We start from the raw sequence: 21,431 nt of genomic DNA on the forward strand, positions 1-21,431 counted from the left end.
ATTTAAGAAACACAAATATCAAGATATGTAGAACTGGTAAAAAAAAACCACAAACACAATACAGTATTAAAAAAGCTCAGGTCTTACAACCAGGAAATAAAACGGAAGCAAATAAACATTGCATCACTGTTATGTATTATGGTGCAACAATTCTATAATTTCCTGTCATTCCCTCTGAGCTGACAGCCCTTACAGAAGATATTTCTACAGAAACACAGGCAGAAGTCTTTACCTTACTTATTTCACATAATCCCTACTGACAGAGGCCTCTCACATTCACAATATTGCACCACTCGGTCTGACACATTCTTTGCATGCAGTGTGAAACTGCAGATGACACATGCCTTACCAGGACAGCTTTCCTGTTAAGGCCAGTGGGCAGTGATATTGAAAAGAACAGCACCTGCGTGTTTCAGAAATGTTACTGTTAGTCCAGGGTGCACAAGAGCTCCAGTGGTGTAAGAAAGTAAATGAAATTAAATACCTCACATGGGAAGCTAGACTGAAGGTATGCATTGCACCACACTAGACAAATATTGTATTGCAGGTTAGGCTAAATGGCAATCTTACCCATTCTAGTTTACAGTCATCTACGATCCAAATAGAGCTATGAAGTGTAAAATTAGTGAAACAATTATCTAAAGCTTTTGCAATCTGTATTGTGCAATTCAAAAGGCTGCGTGAACAATGTTCTTGCAGACTGAACGTAGGATATGACCAAAAAATCCTGGTTTTAAAAGGCATCATTTTAGAACCTTTATTGTACTAAATGTAGGAAGTTAAATGAATTTAAATGTAATTTCCAGTGAAAGAGAAGTTATTTCATGCTAAATAGCAAAGGCAGCATTATGAACGTTGTGCAGCACTTCAGCACTGTCAAATCCTAAACCTCTCACAATAATTAATTTTAAACTATTCCAAGTTTTAATCAGTTGCTTGACAAAACCATAATTTGGTGATTTTAACTAGATAAACTAAAAAAAAGCCTTGTTTAATGGTGCTACATTAGTGTGAAGAATTTCTTCCACTCCAATTACAGCAATTCAAAAGTTCAAGTTCAAACTGCTTCTGCAAGAGCACACAGTTCACCTCGATTTTCAATCAGGCAAATCTCTGTTCTGTTTTCTGTTCTGGTAAGTGGCCTTGACTTTCCTTACAGTCTGCATGAACCCTTTAATTGTCCGACCTGAAAGGTGATCAGTTTTAACTTGTTCAGGACTGATGTGTGGCAGCTGACTCTTCCCTGGACTCTTTCCAGTCTTTACAATAGCATATCGGTAGTGCTGGGATTAGATCTCAAGAAAAATAATCTCAGCGGGGATAAAGCAGAGATTTCTCGCACTTCAGAATTACCTCCCTGGACATGTAACAAGCTCTGATTTCATTGCACTGCTGAAACCTACTAATTGGCTGCATACAGAACAGAGAATTATAAATGGAAATGTACATGACTAATGAGTGGTGTCCTTGAAAAATGAATCCAAAATGTATATGCAGAAAACAGATTTTTATTTTTAAAATAGAAGGTCTCTTCGCTCGGTCACTTGGGAGTTGAGAATTAATTTGTATTTCAAAATGCAAATACTTTAATTAGTACAAAATTTTAAATGGATTAGACCTTCAGTTTTTTTTATCCTGCAGTTCATGGAATAATCAGAGAACGAATACTATCTACAAACCGCAGTATCTACAATTTATCTGAATATAGAATGGAATCTGATAAAGGTGTTATCAGTACATATGGCAATCAATCACAGTTTATCATAGAGCATACAGTATGAGCAATTACTGCAACTGGAGCATTTTAACCACACTGTCTCTATAACAGCTATAAGATCTCAAGGACAACAACATTTTGGCTTTTTAGTATACACTATTTCCACATGGATTGTTAATGTTGTGAGAAACTAGATAAAACCAGACTAGGAAAAGTTACAGTATGCAGATTAATTCAGTAGAATCAATTACCCAGGCTTTCATTTTAATTATGTTGGCAAAATGCTGACCTGTTTATAGTATATAGCACTTTATCAGCAAAATAAATCAAATACCTATCTCTGCATCTTTAGTGAACTCGCAGAGAAAACAAAATCAGTTTTTGAGTCTCAGCATATGTCGTTTCCATAGAGAAAAGACTGTATGTTAAGTGCTAATCAGGAGTCAACAATTTCAAAGGAAAAAAAAAACTTTACAGCATCGAGTAGAAGTTACTTTTTAACCAAACTGCTCTTCCGACAACAAACTTTAGCATGTCTTCTGATACACAAAAAGATTACTACCCGATTTAAAGGTCTTTTGTTGTAGAGCGAAACAACTTGCCTAATTTGTTCAAGGCAGGAAGTACATAGATTTCTTTTCTGGTTGTATTATCTTTTAAATGTATACTTAAATATAAATGGAAACAATCTCATTTGCCATACGTTCGCTTCACAAGGATAGCTGAAAAGCACAATTTAATGCAGTTAAGCTTCGTACAGAGTAATAATTTATTACAAATTTACACACTTAATGCAATTTTAACCTGTTCAGTTTTCTTTCCAGGTTGTGAATTGTGTGGAAGCATAATTAATCCAGCAGCAGCGTGAAATTCCACACTCAAAATACAGCTGTGCTGACAAGTTAAATCAATGGAAAATTTAAGCACGGACAATTGATTTTCTACATAAATGCAGTATGCTTGGCATTGAAATTCTAGCTAAAACATTGGGCACAGGAATATTGTTGCAATATTGCGCACTAATGGAGTGGGGCAGAAATCGCTGGTGACCATTCAGCTTTCGACACTTATGATATACTTAAAAGTTAAATGGCAAGGACTACTGTTAATAAGAGATCAGTTTGAGCACGCAACCCAACATCAAAATCCACCTGCTCTATAGAGGACAAGCATTGTATCATGAACATCTGTCCCAGACCACTACCCAAGCATTAAAGATCAACCAAGGTCTGTAGAGCAAAATCTTCTCAAAGCAAGGCATGTTAAATATGAAATAGCTTTCAATCCCCAAAGTTATTCTGATGATGATGTAAAGAAAGTTTAATACAAGCAATGATGGGCATATAGTAAACTGCAGTTAAGGTTGCCTGTTTCAGAAAAAATGGAAAAGGGGTGTGGGTGTTTTTTTACTTAAGCTCACATATCAACAGCCTGACTTTGTAGACAAGGCTGTTGACAAATCTTCTCGGTACCTCCCATCAGGTATGGAAAGCCAATGCAGTTATGCTATCACTGGATGGCACTGTAGGAAATTAAGTTAATTTAACTGTACTTGAATTTCCATCTAAATTGAAGAAGTTGCAGCTGACATTTGATCCAGGCTTGACATTAGACCCACATGTGCAAAATATCATAAACACATAATCCTTCCCAGAAATATAGCCAGAGTATGTCCTATATTATCTGACTGTAGCAGAAACACATTTGTCTTTTCTATAATATATAATCTATAACTACAATGCCATACTTGCCAGGATATGTAAATCCACACAAACTTCAGTATGTCCAGAATTCAGCAGTCAGAATACTGACCAGGTTGCATGCAAGTGTTCATATTACTCCTGTCCTGGAGTCCTTGCACTGGCTTCCTATCAGGTTTCATGTCTTCTTCAAAATTGTCATGCTCAGCTATAAGACTCTACATGGCTTGGCACCTTAGTACGTCTCCTAGCTGTCCTCCAAGCTCTTGTAACATCCTGAGTGTCATGGCCTTCTCTTGCTATGCCCCAAAGCTCTATAATCCTATCCCCAAAGATATCAGAGTTACTTACCCTGAGCACGTTCAATTCCAGACTCAAAATTTCTTTATTTAGAAGGGGATTTAATTGGCTCTGGGTCTGCTCCTTGCAACTTCTTCTACTGTATTTCTAACTATTATTTGTCCTAATTTTGTTATAGCCTATCTGTGTGAACTGCTGTTTATGTTTTCTTTTACCTTTCCTTAAAGCATTTTGAGAAGCATATTTAAGGTGCTACATAAAATGAAGTTCATTTAATTATTATTCACATTAAGTACACTGGAAACTAAAAACAGAGGGATATGAATTAGGTCAGGTTGCAAAAGCAGTCATGTTTGTGGTCAGTGTCTGCAGGGAGGGGTTCTGGAAGAGAAGCGTCCAGTGTTGTTCTGTAGCGGCACACTGCCTACAGTACAACAAGGAGCAGGAAGGAGAAACCCAGCAGGCTTAAACAACCTATTCCAGAGCATTCCAGGATCACATTCTGTCCACAAAAAGTATCCTTGGCTGATGCAAGATACAATTTGCCAGTTATTTACACCTGCACAAAAAGATCAGCATATAGATTTTGATACAATGGCAGAATAGTCAAGACAGAAGCTTTTCCTCAAACAGCATCACTACTTGCAATTCAGAAAAGCCAAGTGAACTTCTTGTTTGCTGGAGAAATTGTTGTGTCATGGTCTTCTTATTGTGCAACAAACCCCTCCTATCTTGGTATGTCGCTGTGACTAGTTTAATTCAATATAACACAGCAAAAAACCTGCCTTTGACTCATAAAAAGGGGCATCTGCACTGCTAATAGGTGGATTCACACAACAGAGGTCCCACGCATTTAAGAATATAAGAAAGGTCTCGAAAAAAGACGATATCACCCATCTGTTTCTTGAAAGAAAAAGCTTTGACAATGCGGCTGGGTAGTTTGTCCCCGTCTTCAACAACAGTTGTGCAAAAAGGTGCTTCCCTGTTCTCTCCCCTGTAGTAAATGACCTATGGTTCATGTTAGAGCAAGCAAAGCAATGAGGGGCACGAGGAGATGCATATGACAGTCTAAGAGTTCTTGGTGAATTAAGCAAAACCTACTATATTCAAATCCAAATATCCTATCCGCTAGATCTTTACTGGCATATTGATGATCTAGTTTATTTCTAATTGTTTTGCTTATACAGGTGATTGGTGTGGTCACACTTTTCACAGGTGGGCACTACCTTATCCATTTTTGAGTCAATGGGTATTATCCTCATTTTGATTGGCTTTGGTCATTCAGTGTTTTGTTAATGGTCTATATGCAACATCTCTTTAAGAAAAAATGGTAGACTACTATCAAGGCCCTGAGATCTATCTTAATTTTTTCCCCTGTTTTCCTTCTCCTGATATTTCTTTTATCTAGGCCACTGCTTTTCAGTCTTTGATTTACATACTCATGGGATGAATCTGTTCTGTGCTTCATACAATATTATAATTTCTTTGGTTCTTTTGCTTCTGTTTTCCTCATTATATCTTCATTGTTTCAAAGGACTTAATCAACACAGACGTTCCCTCTAAGGTGAACTCACAAGTCGTAGCTATCATTTGTACAGCAGATACCGCTATTAGTTTTTCCCCAATCCAAGGGAAGAAAATTGAAACATCTCCCATGAAAACTATTTTACCCTAACAGACATTCTTAATTTTATTATGTATAGCTGCATCAGAATTGAATTACATCTGAATTTATGGTCTGTGGCACGCTATGCTTTTTAAATAATTTTTTAAACTGACCGATATTTTCTGAGACACTTGAATCATTTAGGCCCTTGCACCTCAATGCTCTTTTGGATGAATAGTGCTATACCTCCACCTCTTTCATCTTTCACATCACTCAAAACTGTTGTGTCCACTAATGTTGTATTCCTTGCCTTCAGTCTATTAGCCATGTGAATTGAAATGCATCACGATCACATGCTTACATGGTAGCGTTTATCTCCTGTATTTTGATCCTAGACGCCCAGCATTTAGGCTTAAGCCCTTAATTTCCTGCTCCTTTGACTCCCTGGAGTTCTCTTTTTTTACTCTACTCCCCACATATTCACCTCCCTTCTTTTCTTCAAATGCAGCTTTCTGGCAAAATGTCGTGTTTTTTACAGCCTCCCTGTGCTTTAGAGCTTCCTAAGCAGCAGAAGGGAAACAGCATGGTACCGAATTCACAAGAACCACGACCCTTACTGGATCAAGATGGACATATCCTCCCAAGGTTAAAGAACAGGGCTTGCACCGTCAGTACTATAACTGCTGAGAGGTCCTGATGTGTACTTATGCGGGAGGGGGGTAAGAGCTGTTTTAAAATTAATTCTGGATGAGGTTACAAATGAATCCTTTTTAAGAATATAGAAACACAGGGACTGTAGTACAGTACATCAGTGCTTGGTCCATTTTCATGAACTAAAGAAAATGTCCTGTGAGAGAACAGACAATTTTAACATTTTGCAACAACACAATAAGGTGATGTCAGGCTACTATAAGATTTCCTGTGTGGTAGTTTTTACTTTTTAGATAATTTAGTCTAGGGATGTCAAAGCCACTTCCTGAAGGGCCTAATCTCTGACTACTCTGATTGGAGGAATAACCAGCAGTTAAACCTAAGATTCTACTTAGACATAATACATTATGTTACTTAAGGCCTTTTACAGTTGGTTCCTCAAAACACTTGCTTCATTAAAAGGTACAGTTGTGTATAAAACACCTTAGAGCCAAGCTACAAGTCTTACACTTACACAGTTAAATAATTAGACCATTTTAGTCGGAAACCCCTGATTCAAGTCAGCAAAACACACAAAGATCCTATGACAATGGGGAACCATGTCAAAGACCTCACTTATGTCACAGAACAAGCCACAGTGTCAGTCCATTTTTGGATTAAATTTTCAATATGGCGACAGAGAACTGAACTCACTCTTCCAGAGCAGGGATCTCTTACACAAGCTCAGGAATAGTCTATCTGCTGTCTGTTTATAATAATACCATGTGCCTTGGATTACTGTTAAAGCTTCATCATCCATCCATTTTCTAAACTTTTTAGCCAATACAGGGTCATGGGGGAACTGGAGCCTGTCCCAACAAGCAAAAGGCACAAGGCAGGATACATCCTGCACAGGACGCCAGTCCATCACAGAGCACACAGACACAAACACACATACACCAGGGCCAGTCTTGCCAGATGACAATTAACCTACCAGTATTTGTCACCACTCCCACTTTGGTAACCAGAGCACCAGGAAAAATCCCTGAGAACACAAGAAGAACATACAAACTCCACACAGACAGCACCCTCAGGAGCCCAGAACCCCAGTGTTGTGAGGCAGCAGTGCTAACCACTGTGTCACTGTGCCAGCCTAATGAGGCATCAACATTCTATTTGGCACATATAATTACATTCTATATTGGCACCCCGCAACCAATACCACAAGATTCACAATGTTTTTTAAACATAACTTCACTAAGAAAGTCAGTGAAGATGTTATGTGTAAGATATGGATCATCAATATTAACGTAAACTGCAGTGTACTGAGCAATTCTGACTTATGTACAAAACATACCTCTCTTCGTGTACTAATACTCTTCAATTTGTGTGTGACCTCACTTTGCCACAATTAGCTAAACTACTAAGGTATCATTCTGCATTTCCAGGAAAGACTGAACCAAATGTCCTATAGGACAGTGTTCATTGGTGTACGTGGTATTTCACATTTAAAGCTGCCAAGACTTAAAAGTCCTCAAGTTTGGGCAATGCTTACATTTCTATAGAAATCACTGCACTGAGATACTGTGAAATACTTACAATGTGCAGTGCAGCATAAAGCTTTCAAATCACACAGGGTGTACTTTTCTGTCATGCTAAACTGCATTACAAATTCCTGGAAAGCTGTACTTAAGAGATGGTTTCCTGGCCTTTTACGTGGGCTATCTAAAGAAAAAAACTGCTGCCTGGGAATGCAAAAAGGAGACTAGATGCAGTAGATGAAGACAAAATGATTGGCAAAACAAAAGACATGCATGTATGCTTAAAATGGCAGACAAAAGTGCTGGATTAATGAAACATTTCTAAAAAAGCAGACTTGTTTGAACTCAACTCTACTAATGAAAAAAATAAAAACCTGCTCCAAGACCCAGCGATTAAGAAAGTGCTGCTGAGGTGTTTTACTTCATACCAGCACAGATTTTAGGACATTCAGTATGTAGTTCAAAAGTAAATCATGGCGTCCAGAATGAATATGAAATAAGCACATACTGCAGGTACAAGATATAAAACCATATGTGAGAAAATGAGAAATTAAAGAAGTCCAAAGGCACATGCAACTTGAATATAAATGCACAATTTAACTCATCCGTGGTTAAAAAAAACAGGGGTTCTAATTGTTTCAGTTATTTCAAAGACAGTAACAAATGTTACAAGCCTTACAGACCGACTCGCATATATATAATGTTTTCTGCAGAAAGTCTAATGAGTCATAATGTGGCACATTACAGTATTGCGGGTTAAAATCGTGCGCAGAAGAAAGGCTACTGGACTTCAGCTAATGTACATAAGATGTCTGCTGCATCTCGCAGGGAGGCATTTTATTCTGTTGAACTTTGTGCATATAGGAGTAAGCTGAAAAGAGGGGGACTGGAACATTGTAGAAGCACCAATCTGCCTAAAGTAGATGCGGCAACATTTGCATTTTTCAAAATCAGACAGCCCCGATTTACCCTCACCATCAGGAGCCAGATGAAAAGGGGAACCTGTCGCTTTGAAGAGCAAACACCAAAATGGTCTTGGAAGAAACAGGCTATATTTTGGATTAGATTAAGCAGTATCTCACTTCCTCCCTGTGCGTCTTGGTGTTATTTTTGGCTTACAAAAACAAAGTCTGCAAAATTCAGATGCGGAACCCCAGTAAAAACAAAAGGCTACCAAAAGGGCAAACCTCCGAATTAAGTCCTGCAAAGAGCAGGCAAACCAGGAAGTGTCCTTGACACCAATAAAATCCTAATCACAGTCATGGTGTGAATGTTGAAAAGATCTTGATTTAAAAACGCTTCAAGATTGATCAGCCCGGTGAAAAGCATACCTAGGAATTTACAGATTGTTCATTTGTAAACATTCCCCAATCTCCATCTCATTTGCAAAATTAATCAGTCAATCCACTCACCTCATTTATTCATTCCACTTAAGCTTTTGACAGCCTAGACTCCCGTCAAGCACACAAAAAAAAAAGTGATCCTTCTTAGTGCAATGTACTATACGTATTCTAAAACCAAGATTCTTATTGGAGCACAAGCTTTCAAAAGCTTTCAAAGTTATTGCGCATGACATGCGATACACCTTTGGGGACTGAAAAACCGAACCTGAAATGCAGCAAAACCATAGGTTATTTTTCTTGCATAGCAGGCCTAAACATGGCTCAGCCCAGAGCACTGACCACTCTCTTCTGTAGCCTTCAATGTTCCGCTTGAGAAAGCAGAATTTAAAACCTACAAACTCCTATAAAGACTGCAGATGACAGCATGGCGACCACGGCCAACCCATTAAATTCAGTGGGGGCAGGGTGCTACATTAAGCTAGCCAAAACTGTTTGTGCCACAGGAAGAAGCTTGTGTTTCTTAAAATGAATGAACTTCCTGTTGTAAAAACAATTCAGAAGCTACAACTAACCGTTTCAGCTGCTGCTGAGATCATCGATAATGCACTAGATTGCTCCGACACCCTTTCGAGTTGCCTATCTCATGCAATTATTGTTTTCTGCGCTTCAGAAATAATAAAACATCCTAGGTCACAGTTTCTGTCTATTGTTATTCTTCAGCCATCGAATATCAATTCGGCACTACAAGACTCAAGGGCAAGCTAATTCATTTTACACTTTAGAAGAAAACAACCTTGCTTCACACAAGTAAAATGAATAAACATTTTTCTTTTAAAAAATCCCAGTGTTTACACTCATGCAAACAGCAATGTAAATTAGGGAAAAAAATCCTCAAGACCTCTCTTCTAGAAATCAATGTTACAAAACTACCAGTTGACAGCAAACTGCAAAAGGAAAGCCTAGCACCAGCATGGAAATCCTAGTATGGTACTTGATTATGCCTGAAACCAAACAGACTGTCCCTTAAAACAATACAGTATAAAGAATTGTATGAAGACACCCTGCTGAAAGAAACAACTGTAAAGATGCACAGAATTTCTCCAAAAGCAATTATATTCTAACCTCAACATTCCTGATCATTAAAAAGGAGCTCAATCAAATTCTGCAGTTATTTATAGTACACAATGCAAAGGAAGAGTTTTGCATGTTTCCCTCACTGTCTGTAAAGCTGGAAAGCTGGTTTTGTAAGTGCAGAGATGTAGGAATTAAAGAAATCTTCCCCATTTATACACAAGTAGATTGAAGCAGATCTGCCCAAAAATTCTTCAAAAATTGGATACAATCCCAGCAAAGCTGCCCCTTCAGAGATAAGGCAGGGGCATCAATTCTCTTGACAAAAGCTGCTGAATAACGTGTGTGCTTAAAATTGGTTTTGTCATCTGAGGTCTGAAGAGATGAGCAAATGTCAGTTTTATAAGAGACAGAAATCACTTGTTTTGCCATTGATTCTGTTTGATCTTACCACATATTATATTCAAATCACACTGTTTCATACTTCCTCTCTTTCTCGAGTTTCTACACTCTGGGTAGATGAGTGTGGGGAAGTCAGTAGCTTTTTAATAGGAGACTGACACTCTACTAAACTAATTTGAGTGCGACAAAAAAGAGCATGACCAGTGTTCAGTGAGAAATTAACCTTCTTACTGATATAACACCACCAAGCTGGGCAGAAAATATCTCCTTTTGTGCTATAGTTTTTTTCTTTGCCACACTCTTATGATGGTATGAATGATAACATACAGTTTAATAAAATATCCCTTATCCCAAGAAAAAGCATGCTTTCCTCAACATCGAAAAACATCTTCCTAGTCAGGGTTATCTAGAGCCCAGTGTCTACTAGTTATTAACTCCAGCTGAAATCCCTGCTGCTTATTTGAGTCCATGAGTGAACTAAAAAGTAGCTAAATTTGCCTTGTTGTTTTCAGGTGGTACACAAATTGTCGATTTCACAGTTGACTTGAAAGCTTTTCCGTTAGATGAACGGTTTCTGCTGCATATGGGTGGGGTAGCAAGGAGATAGCTCAGAACTTCTCCTGCGGTCCAGTAAATACAAATTGTCTTATATAATACCTTCAAGGCACTTGACAGAAACAAATGTCAACCTGACCAGAAGATTCATTGTCAAAGAGTACCAAACAAAAAATGTCTAGACCTTTCCTAATTTCCCGCAAATTTACAATCTCCGGCATCCATAAAGACTAATAAATTAACCACTCATGTATTTTTGCAGTATTTGGATGAAATGCTTAGCCTTCCAGACATCTTCATGCAACAATCTTTGGATCTAAACTGGTGATCGCTACAATACAACCATCATACTTGCTGCAACAACAATGAAACTCTAATGATCAAACATTTTAAATAGCAAAGCTTTTGAAACCTCCTAAAAGACCGTTAATGCCAGGAAGTTGATTGGTTGGTTTCCTTTGAATCGCTTTTCTTAAAAAAAAGATTAAATTATTTAACAGCTCATGGAAATTACTGTTGTACTAGGAAGATCCTGAACAAAATGAAAAAAGTCAGTACAGATTCAAAGGAAATTAACCAGGTTATCCTTAGTAATAACTTGAAGGGACTCTAAAGCTTCACAGCTGCACACACTAATCCCACAGAGGCCACAGACCTCCAGATGCTCTTTACTTTTATACTGCTTTCCACAAATTAAAGAATAAAGGACACAATGCAGATGAAATGACAATCAGGGAAAATTTTGAGACCGCTCTGCCCTGGGAAGTTACAATGTTTGTGCAATAGTGTACCAATGCCCAGTTTTAGCAAAGAAATATATTTCCCTAAAATGCCTTTTCCTATTACTTGCAGCAACATGCACACTCAGGTATTTGCACAACCAGGCACTCTAATAACAAAAAAAAAAGCAATAACCTGCAGGGGCAACTAACAAAGAAATTGGACGCCACCCTTACTGCTCCTACATTTGAAAAGCTGTGCCCAGAGGTTGTATTTATGTCCTACTTTGGTGTTCTGCAGCAGCAAATCTCTGCAAGTCTGGAAAAAGCTGGGCAGAATTTTAAAGGAATTAAGTCTCTACTAAAAAAATGTAAAGTCCCATGTAAATTAAATGTTGGACTTGCTGTACTGATGAATTCTAAAGTTCCAGCTCGTGACACACGTCCTCCCGCAGTGTTCAAGTTTTGTCATGCACACAAGTTAATCGTCGAGACCCCGATAGGAGACGATGTGTCAAAACCACTTGAGCCTGCTGAACAGACTCGTTTGTCATCGGTTGCTCTGGCACAGTGGCCATCACCTCGTGAAACAGGAGCTGCAAGCTCTTGGCAATGGGCTTCAGCTGACAGACCAATGACACCATGCGAGAACAAAGACAGAGTCCAAAGCAAAATCCAAGCATGCCGCGGTTTTCACTGAGAGGCGGCTTCAAAGAAGTAGCCCCAGAGCACTCTGCCGAGTGTAAGGAAGGAATGTACAGTATGAGGCTGCAGGAGCAGCTTCTGTTCAAGCACTGAAGGAAATCGCCCTTCCCTTCTGGAGGTGGTGGTTTAAATCAAGACTGCACTGCAAGAGAAATGCAGGTGTCCCTCCCCACAAAACACCCCTTTTCACAAAAGCACATGCTTAATCTCACAACTACTTTGGTAAAAGCAACACTTATAGAAGGTTTAAGATTCTCTCACATTGTATTTATCTCCAAATTGTTTTGTTTGTTTTTTTTTATTTAAAGAAATGCAAACCCATCCATTTTTGTATTAAGCTCTACTAGTGGCTATATTACTATTAATAATAGTAATAATACAAATCCTCAAGCCACATCTTACCAGTTCTTAAACCTTCTAGTTAGGTGTTAAGCTTTTTTCACCACAGTTAAAATGTTTAGTAACAGCATTAAATGCAATTAATTCTGCAAATTAATGATGCAATTATGATTTTTCTTTGGTGGGGAAGGGTCATAAGTAAAAATACCCTGCCAAGAGTGCAATCTATCTTCTAATCCAAGAGAAAGGCAATCCTATTCTGACAACCTTCATCTCGCACTCTGTCCCAACTCTCAATACAGGATGAGAAATTGGAGATCTACGTAATGAAGTCCCTGTGCGTTTCATTCTCAACCTGGAAGGGCAGAGACATTCCACTCCAGTTTAAACCTCCACGTGGAACGATGCTGCTGTCCCTTTCACAAAAGCCCAGCTTTTTCATATCAAGATAGAATTTCAGCCATGCAACACCATTTCTTGCATTAACATAACTTGGGGTATCAGGAATGCGCGTTGGAGCAGACTTGGGAGGGTTTTCATGCCATCAGTTACAGAGAACCCTGACTAGCCTATGACCGCCTTGCATTGGATCGATTTAGCTCAATGCATGCCATCATCCAGATTTCACACTTTAAACAAGAGTGATTTACTCATTACTTTCTAAGCGCCACTTAAGTCTCTAATGAGTGAATTGGGCCTGCATGGCAAAGGATGACCAGAGTCAATGCTACAGTGGGTGTGCCTATCATCATCAATGGGAAAACAGAAAATTAATCAGTCATACAACCCAGTATCACACATTCCTCACAATATCTGCTCTTGTGAAGCAGGAAATAGATGTGAATATATGAAATGAGGGAGAAGGGCTGGGGTGTACCATGATTCGGATAACATTATGCAAAAGATTTTAACAATCTGCTTTTAGAGGAAGAAAAACAGGCAGCACAGGGGCGCAGTGGATAGCATTGGTGCCTCGCAAAACCAGGGCCCTGGGTTCAGTTCCTGGGGTGCTGTCTGCAAGGAGGTTGTATGTTATCCCCAGCTTCCTGTGGGTTTCCACCAAGAGCTCTGGTTTCCTCACACGGTCCAAAGACAAGCTGGTAGGTTAATTGGGTTCTGCAGAAACAAAAGTGTCCTCGGTGCAAGTGTGAGCATGTTTGTGTCTCTTGTGTGCCCTGCAATGGACTACTAGTGTCCTGTCTGAGGTATGCCTGTTGCTTGCTGGAATAGGTTCCAGGACACCGTGACCCGGAATTGCATAAGTGCTTATTGAAAATGTGAAAATGACAAAATACTGCACTTTTTCTTTAAGTAAAAGGCATTGCAAAATGACCCTGTCACTCCACCACCACCAAACAGGACAATTAAGAAAACAATTAAAGTAAAAAAGGATAGTTAAGACATGAGTAGATTGGTTTCAGTCACACATACTTTCATTTCCCTGACAAGTACTGGTAATATTTTACCAATACTTGTCTTCCCCGTCAATATAAGAGGAGAGCTGCTTCCCTCAACTGCAGCTGTCATTTTAATCAAAATGTAATGCAATAAAAAACTATTACAGTGGAACCACAGCAGAGGCAGGTGTGGAATATACCCTTTCGGCCTTCTAAAAAAGCACAACAAAAGCGATAGGATTGCTCATTTTGGCAAGGACGTGCAGAAAAAATTAACACAGGCACTTTTATAGTGCAATTTCATACTGTAGCCCATAGCCAGTCATCCGTTAAGAGTTTTTGGCCGTCATCTTTCCCCGGAGAGTCATCAGACTTAATGGGAAACCTGAACCTAAAGGCCAGCAGCCTTTACAATGCAGCCGACTCAACACCCCCACCCCAGACTGGCAACATAATACACAGCCAAAAGCCACATAACCTGAAGGCTGCTTGCAAGCAGAGACTACACCTGAAGCTCTGGAAGTGCGCAAAGCCACTATTTTCTTTACAATGAAATATTGATCAATATAGTTGTCAGAAGCTGAGTCAGCATGCATAGGCTGCAAAGGAACAAGTAAAGGTTTATTCCATGCTGAAAAGAGAAGAAAGGAAACTCAACGTTTCGGCTGTGGAGCCTTCTTCGGGTGTGATGGTTCCACAGCTGAAACATTGTGTTTCCTTTCTTCTCTTTTCAGCACGGAATAAACCTATTATTTGTTCTTATTGACAAATATGCCAAATGACAGTGCTGGATACTGCCCATAGACTCCACCTGAAGAGTGTGGGGTAACAGGTACACAATGGATTCCTACAGACGATGGTGTTCACTGTACTTGAAACCTGCAGTGTAAAGAGCTAGCACAGAACTCAGATCATTAGTTGATACACATTTTAGGACTAAGTTCTAGAAGGATAGAAAAATAAAGTTTTTAACTGTAACTTTGAAACAATACATAAAGTAAATACTGTGGCTCTTAATCAGGCACAAAAATACAACGATTCACGCTACCAAGTCACTTTAAACATTCAGACTTCTAACCCCTCTGTATTTCACATTTTGGTGCCAAAAGTTAGATTCTGAATTTCAGTGTTTGCCCAGTGTTATACTATATAATAAATAAGACTTGGTCAAATTTTAAAAGAACATTTCTATAGGTGAATGAAACACATAGAGAGCAATAATGTGCCTCACAAAGAACAAATATAATTTAAAGAGCTGCAGGATTGCATACAGCGCACAGGAATTCCTGACGAGGGATTTGTTTTCAAAGTGGTACATTGATAGTCCCCGAGAGGTATTTTGTAATGATAATTTGTTGTACAAAAGTATTGTCCTGCAATCAGAATACTGATTTCACATTCCCTGAAATGAACAAAGCTGGATTACATCACAGACATCATGAGACTCCAAAAAAAAAAAATCCCATTATTAAGAAGTAACTGAAAGCAGTGTGCCAGCCAGCATTCTCAGCTTTTGTGGCCCTCATTCCTGCTCTTGCAGAGAGGTAATTAACACTGCTATAGCCCAGCCAGCAGTAGCTGTGGTTGCTACACCACCTGTACCATCCCTACACTCACTACAGAACAATCTGATGCACTTTAAACCAGAACTGGGTGACAGAAGTTACTGATCTGATACTGAAGACACAGAACACTTGTCCACTATAGCAGCTTATTTGATACCAGCCAGAGAAAGGGCACTTCTGGTGCCTGGAAGACCAGTGCGTCTACAGCAAGGGTTTAAACACACATTCTGCATGTGTGCCACATTTCCTAGTTTTAGTTTTGACCCGAGTAGTCAGTTAAACAACTGACATAACTGTTTTCTAAATTAGACACATACAAGTCTTTTATGTTAGATTACCCACGACACCCACGTCATTTAAAACAACAGCTCCCTATAACTAATCTCAGAGCCTGCTCACATGTTTTAGAATTATGCAGCGAATTAAGTTACATATGCATAACTGAGAATGTGGGAGAAACAAGCCAGAAGACACTAGGCCCTTCAGTAATGAGACTCCTGATCCACAGGTTTTCAAGCTTTCTTCAAAGCAGGAGCATCAGAAGAGCTCGAAGGTGTTAAATTGGTCGAGCTATGCCAATCACCAGTTGGTTTAACTCAAGAAGAGCGGAGCTGGACTGAAAACCAGCAAATAAAACAAAACCTTCCAGCACCAGGAATTAAGCCACCCCCGATTTAAGCATAGGAATCGTCCACTCCAGTTTTGATAAATGACTTGCCACATTGCTTAAAAACATTCATTTGTTCCAGGTCCTAATAAACTGATGATTTATGGGAGGCCTATAGTCATGTCCTGTTATACTGGGATACCACCATTAATAGGTTTGGGATTAGTCCTCAAAGGCTCTAAGCTCCTGGTTAAGTAACACCCACCGAGATTTCCTGGGCACCTGCAGGATTGCAAGGGCATCAGCAAAGAACACGTCACTCCTCCTGGTGTGCCAGAACCTTGTGAAGTACCTCAAATGCAGAATGACAAAGGGGTGGGCAGTTCAGAGGAACCTGCCCTTCCTCATTATCTGAGGAATATGAGGGTATATAAATATATGTATATGAGGTTATAGGGAGCTTTAAGATGAGACGTAGAAGTGTAACTGACTAATCCAAACCGGCTGGGTAAATATGACCAAGCTTAATTTAGTTTCTGCCACTTGAACTGTCCTGCTATTTCATTTCTCACTAGTTCGTAATTTCTGCATTTGTGTTAAGTGTCATTATTGTGGCTGTTTGTTACTCGTCCGTTGAATGCAACTTCTCATTTTTAACACCCAGAAAGACAGCTTCTGCGCAGAGCTTCCACGGCACAGAAAACTGGGACAGACACAGGCACTGCACAGAAAAACACAGCTCCTTGAATCCTGCACCTCACACACAGTTTGAATTCGTACTCAGCTTTGAGAAATCTTTAAAGTCAGGTGAAAAGACAATCCCTGAACTGCAGCAAGGTAAGTGATAAACTATGCAGAAATGACAACAAAGAGCCACAAAAAGCATACACAACAGGATATGGACTGAGTGAGAAATGAAGAACTGTAACAGGAAAAAGGTGACGACATTGACATAGTATACACAACATTATGAGCACAAAGTGACTGATGGATGAACACCCTTGGCTATCTGTGGCAGACACCATGTAATGTCCCATTTCCAATCCCACACAGCCATTTTAGGCTGTCCTTCATTACTGGACTCCCAGCCCAAATTTCACAGCAAGCTCTGAGTGCCACAACCTGCAATAAATCGAAGCAAATTTATGGTAGGACATACTTCTGACTGCACTGAAAAGTTCAAGAATAAAAGACCTTATTAAAAACAAAAAGAAGAAGCCCTAACTATAATTCAGTGATCTCATTTAAAAAAAACTTTGATGGTTCACACAAGGTCACTATGGCTGTTTTGGATATCTTTTTAGGAAATAAAAGGCATCACCCAGGAAGATAAAAAAAAATGCAAAACCTAAACTTAAATGCACATCTAAATCCATACTTGAATCACTTGCGAAAGAGGACCAAGGCAATCTGATTAAATCACCTAAAATCTCTATAAGCTTACAAGGAAAAAGCAGCAAGTACAACAGGAATTGAACAGTACAAGAAAGGGAGTGATATCCCTCACAAGACTTAAGTAAGGCCTTAACAGAAAAGATATTCTTATCACAGCTCTGTTACAGTGCACTCCCTTCTGGGAAGGAAAGAGCAACAGTGTCAAAACCAAGATTTCTACAAAACCCTTATTACACCCAGGCAAAACAAAGAGCCGAACCATGTCTTTTACATGCTTTTTACGCACACATTCCTTGAATCACAAGATTCACATGCTTTAACATGCAAACAGGCCTATACTGTTCAGATGTCTGAACAGTACTAAAAGAATTCAGATCAGTACACACACAAAAAAAATCACTCCTCTTATTTTCTACCTTTTTTTCTTTTAAAAAAAGGTCAATTTAAAGAGTTTAAATATATAATATAAAGAACTTTTCTATATGGATACTTAGAACATTATTATTATTATAAGGTAAAACAGTACAGAGGGAAAAAAAGATCCTGAGGGCAGAGCACAAAGGAAAGTTAATAATACAGAAGAAAAGAAAGCCACCTCCAATGTTAAGATTGTACAAAAATAGTAGGGCTTTATAACCACTCTATACAGTACACGTGGCTCTTTAAAAATAACAAATGGTTACCAAAGCCTTGATTTCAAGTACACTCAAAACATTCTTTAGTGCCGTGAAATATACTGCATGATCACTGTACAGTGAAGTTCAATCCCGCAAGTTAAAACCGTCAACTCACACCTTTCAGGTTATCCTGAAATGTATGGGCATTTGGCTTAATAACTTAAGCGTTTTCCTTATTGATTTAAAATATGTATCTAGTGAAGTGTGGTTTATAAAATTGGATCTTTTTCTGTTATTTCAGAAAGAAAATATTACATGTTTGGAGCGAAATCAGGAATAAATCTAAAAATGAGATTAATTCTACGATAAAAGCTAAATGGCATTTATTGATTTTAATGCGGTTCAGTTTAGTAGCTCTGGCGTTGGTCTGTTGTGTTTACTTGTAATTTTGATGGTCTCGGTAACAGACATACAATAAACTTTGAAATTAAGCTTAAGAACTTAAAAGCATTGTCCAAGGATTGCATATTGCTGTGTCGATTTCATTAAGAAAATAGAATTATATATTAACCCACCAGGCGAATCCGGAATTTCTATAATGCGTACTGATTTACCTAGCAGTTTCTAGTGAATTTACTAGACAACACAATCTAGATGTTTGTATTATTTTTAAAACTATGTCTCTACTTTCACCCTACTACAGACATTACGAACATTAATTTCAAAACTAACAGCTTTCCATGAGGAAAAAATACAATGCAGCACAATACAAGAGACATACGGGCTAGAACTAACAATTTCTCTTCCAATCGCTCTGCCTTTGGACAAGTTACACTGTATCACTGCGAAAATGTCACGAGAAACCGAAATCGCACGGATTTCTATTACATGTGCCCCAGACTTCAGGCACCTCCCTTGGCTAAGCCACACACTCTAGTCCCATGCTCCGCTGGGTTAACCCAACCTGACACAAAAACCGAAATAAAATGCAAAACTGCAAACGATTAACGATGGGTTGCTCCATTCTTACCTTAAGCAATACGTGGATGAATCCTTGGATTACATAGCCGGAGGTATTTCAATTTAAATCGAACTAGGTTAATTGTAATTTTACACAGAAGGTTCTTCCTTTTTAAATACCAGTACGTGAACCAAGATACTTCCACCTTCAACACCAGCGCCTCGCACTCATTCTCACACACACACTGGTTTTCCTCTGGGTCCTATCGTCGATTAGATTCAGCTACAGGAACTGAGGATGTTCACGACGAATCTTACTATCCTTCGATTTAAAGTTCAGTACATTTCACTACGCTGCTGTATCGTGCAGTTTCGAAAGGCATGCATTTGGCGTAAAAATAATTAAAATATAAGGTTAATTAACAATTTGGCAAGATCCAGCATTACCTATAAAAGGATCAAACCAAAAGCGTTTAACAGGTGTAGGCAGCCTAAAATGTGTTAATGGCTGCATTAGTGACCCTCATGTCGCCTCAACGGACACAATACAGCCCGCAACGACAGAAACCACAAGAAATTACATCGCCACACTCATCCATTATGATTTTTAATTATCGTTTCACTGGTAAATTGTTTTTAAATTTCTTTATCATCTGTAAAATTGATATTTTATTTTGTGAATACATTTGGGAACATGAATTGTGTCAAATCAAGGGTCAATGACTGCCGACCTTTTGATAGCTTTTTCATTATTTTTATTAATTATTATTATTATAGGCTGATTGTGTGAAATTGGAGAGGGAGAGATATTGTATGAAAATCAGAGATGTCAATAGATTAGACAGCTACAGTAAGTTCTTGAGTGAACAAGGCAGTTAGAAAATGCTGTTTTGTTTGTTCTGTTTTAGTGCTTTACATAAATAACTGCATAGAGATCTCAAACAAAACTGCGTGAGAAAGCCATAAATCTAACAAAATTATCATTAGGATGTAGAAAATCCATCTCAACAGGCAGGCCTAGCCTTTTCACATTTCATCATCATGAAAGGTTTATTTCTTTATTGCTATTGATTTTTTAAACTTTAATGGTCACATTTTCAACCTGCAGGAACATACTTAAAGTTTACATCTGTTTTTAATGTTGCAAAGAATGAGATAATTGTTAAAAAAAGCACTTCTGTAAATCATGTAGACATTCCCAAGAATAATATGAGGAAATGGGAAATAATAATAATAATAATAATAATAATAATAATAATAATAATAATAATAATTGCTTACACTTATATAGCGCTTTTCTGGACATTCCACTCAAAGCGCTTTACAGGTAATGGGGACTCCCCTCCACCACCACCAATGTGCAGCATCCACCTGGATGATGCGACGGCAGCCATAGTGCGCCAGAACACTCACCACACATCAGCTATCAGTGGGGAGGAGAGCAGAGTAATGGAGCCAATTCATAGATGGGGATTATTAGGAGGCCATGATTGGTGAGGGCCAATGGGAAATTTGGCCAGGACGCCGGGGTTACACCCCTACTCTTTTCGAGAAACGCCCTGGGGGTCAGGACCTCGGTTTTACGTCTCATCCGAAGGACGGCACCTGTTTACAGTATAGTGTCCCCGTCACTATACTGGGGCATTAGGACCCACATGGACCACAGGGTGAGCACCCCCTGCTGGCCCCACTAACACCTCACCTCAAATTAAGTGGTGAGGTGATAAGACCCCAAAGGAAAACCAGGTGGCTTCTGCAGGTGATGTACAGTACAGTAGGTGGACCAGGACATTCCCTCTAGACCACAATTTCCTAACCAATCCCCCAGAATTGTGAGCAAAGAAACAATACCAAAAGAGCTCCTGTATTTTAGAGGAGACATTAAACCGAGGTCCAATAAAAATCCCATGACACTGTTCAAAAGAACAGGGTTGTTAATCCACTCATCCTCACTACATTCCAATGTGGGTATATATAATCTGGCCTCGTGAAAGTTTTCCCTAAATTCAAATGGTGAAACAATTTCTTACTTCTCTGCCTGATCTGTTGTGTAGTTGGATAGCTGGTATATCCTGGCTGCTACATGTTCCCCGATGGGTACTTCCCTTCGGATGTGGATAAAATGGGTCCCCATATGCCAGTGCCTTGCAGAAGTATTCAGGCTCTTCCCATGATGTCCATTTTGGGAAATTACACAATGACGCATACACATGTCTTTAACTTTAAAGGTTTATTCAAAACCTTATTTCTTCAACTGAAACA

General features: G+C 38.9%; 1 protein-coding gene across 8 annotated transcripts in view; it reads right to left on the minus strand.

Annotated features, from left to right (window-relative positions):
* fam49bb (family with sequence similarity 49 member Bb) overlaps positions 1-21,431 on the minus strand; it is a 68,037-nt gene that overhangs the window by 35,830 nt on the left and 10,776 nt on the right. For 2 of the 8 annotated variants that reach the window (XM_015354490.2, XM_015354489.2), the window contains exon 1: positions 19,240-19,399. The exons of 5 other annotated variants lie outside the window; for them this stretch is intronic. The gene's annotated coding sequence lies outside the window, so the exon portion shown is untranslated. Of the gene's footprint in view, positions 1-19,239; positions 19,401-21,431 lie in introns of those variants that run through there. One more of the 8 variants, XM_006634316.3, reaches the window with a different exon arrangement.

Source organism: Lepisosteus oculatus, chromosome 6 (assembly GCF_040954835.1).
Source record: "Lepisosteus oculatus isolate fLepOcu1 chromosome 6, fLepOcu1.hap2, whole genome shotgun sequence".
In the NCBI taxonomy this organism is placed as follows: Eukaryota; Metazoa; Chordata; class Actinopteri; order Semionotiformes; family Lepisosteidae; genus Lepisosteus; species Lepisosteus oculatus.